At 39.4% G+C, this 2,018-nt stretch overlaps 1 pseudogene; it reads right to left on the bottom strand.

The window, feature by feature from the left end:
* Positions 1-1,251: 1,251 nt before the first annotated feature.
* LOC122673633 lies at positions 1,252-1,369 on the bottom strand (annotated as a pseudogene).
* Between the last annotated feature and the right edge of the window lie 649 nt (positions 1,370-2,018).

Here is a 2,018-nt window from a genome sequence, read left to right on the forward strand (position 1 = left end):
TTTTCTTGTGTATAAAATATAAGCAGAAGATGAAGAAAAGAATTTCTATGGGCTGAATCCAAAATGAGTGATTTAGGATGTGCTTTAGTTCATTGAAGGCAGGATTGACACTAGTTAAAATGAATGGTGTACTACTGACCATAAAAGGGTCAGGGATGCAGCTGAGTTGTTAGGCGTGTCCTAGTAACATTGGCAAGATTTCTTCTGCATGCTTCAGTGAATTATCACACCAATTTACTACATGTGAGAAAGGATGAGGAAGTATAGGGAGTCTGAATGAAGACTGGATATCATGAAGCAGTCTACTGGGAAAGTGGGGACGAGAAAAGCAGGGAAATCCAGTGTTATCACTGAACATCCCACTGCTGTTAGTGATTCACTATTTAGCTGAGCCTGGTCAGTGTGTCTGTGTTTTTTTTTTTTCTCCAAATATCTGCATCTCCACAGCTGAAGATGCATAATAGGAAAGAGTTTGGTTTGACCAGGATTATGACTTTGCTAAGCAAAAAATGTCCAAAAAAAATGATGGGAACAAAGAACTGAGTGAGTACTCACAGGAATTATTTAATATGAAATCCATGAAAGGCAAAGCTAGAGAGGATATAATATGGTTAAAAAGTGGTTACATCAACTGATGTGATATTTTTGAGCAGAGGATTATGGATTGAGGTTCTGAGAGAGTGAGATAAACTATAGGAGATAGTGTCAGAAATATAAGGCTTGAAGTTGAGATATCACTTTTATGAATGATCACCAGGCTTATGGTACAGCATGGGAATGAGTGACTATACAGGGATAGAGGATAAAATATAAGGAGAGGAGGAGATTCTGGGACTAGAGATCTAGACGTTGATTACTGAAAAAACGGTATTGGTGAGGGGGCTTCCCAGGTGGCGCTGCTGGTAAAGAACCCACCTACCAATGCAAGAGGCGTAAGAGATCCCCTGGAGGAGGGCATGGCAACCCACTCCAGCATTCTTGCCTGGAGAATCCAATGGACAGAGGAGCCTGGCAGACTACAGTTCATAGGGTTGCAAAGAGTCAGACACGACTGAATCGACTATGTATGCATGGTATTGGAGAGGAAACATGATTGAGCCAGGAGATAAAATCTTAAAGTAAGGCAGAGTACCCTAGGATTTAAAAGATGACAGATAAGGGAGAGGGAAGTAGATAGTTTGTAACATGAGATTAAAAGGTCTGGGGACATAAGGAGAATGGAAGGAACATATTTGTCGTGGAAGTCTCCAAAGCCTATAGCACCCAGTATTTCCAGGCAGTCTCCCTCCAAGTACTAACCAGACCCAATCTTGCTTAGTTTCTGAGATCAGATGAGATTGAGTGCATTCAGGGTGGTATGGCCACAGACCCAAAGGGCATAGGTAGTTTGTAAAAGAAGCGACACTTGCACTAAAATGCCCTCTTATTCCAGTGCTATAAATGTTTCAGTTTGTTCCTTTACTATCATAAATTAATCTGAATGGCTCATTTATTTGTTTGTTCTATAAGTAATCCTTAAAACAAGCAAATGCCTTTCAGTAGAAATTATCATATAATAGTAGTTATATAATTGTAAAACTACAGTCTTGGCTTAATCTGCCCCTATAATTATAAAATAAAATGACATAAGACTAGCAAATCTATTTAAAAAATTAAAACTATGGAATCATGCATGGCAAGGAAAGGAAGAGAATAAAATATGAATATTTCATGTTAAAGGATGTGAAAATTTCTGCTCCATGCTTACCTAAAGCTCTGGTAGAGTAAAAATATGCTTCCTCCTTTAAGGAGAGACCCTGGGACTGAAGCCATCATTTTTCCTGTAATTGACAGATCTTGCGTTACTCACAGTAATTGAGGTATCGGGATGAACTCACCCTATGAGCACAGTAGAACTGCTTGAGAACCTGCACATCATGGAATCTTGAAGAGAGTCAATTGGTCTTTCTATCTCAGGAAGCATCACAGACACCCAGTTTCCTAAGATAGAAACTTCAGCGCTCACCTTGATTCCTGAA

Source organism: Cervus elaphus, chromosome 17 (assembly GCF_910594005.1).
Source record: "Cervus elaphus chromosome 17, mCerEla1.1, whole genome shotgun sequence".
NCBI lineage: Eukaryota > Metazoa > Chordata > Mammalia > Artiodactyla > Cervidae > Cervus > Cervus elaphus.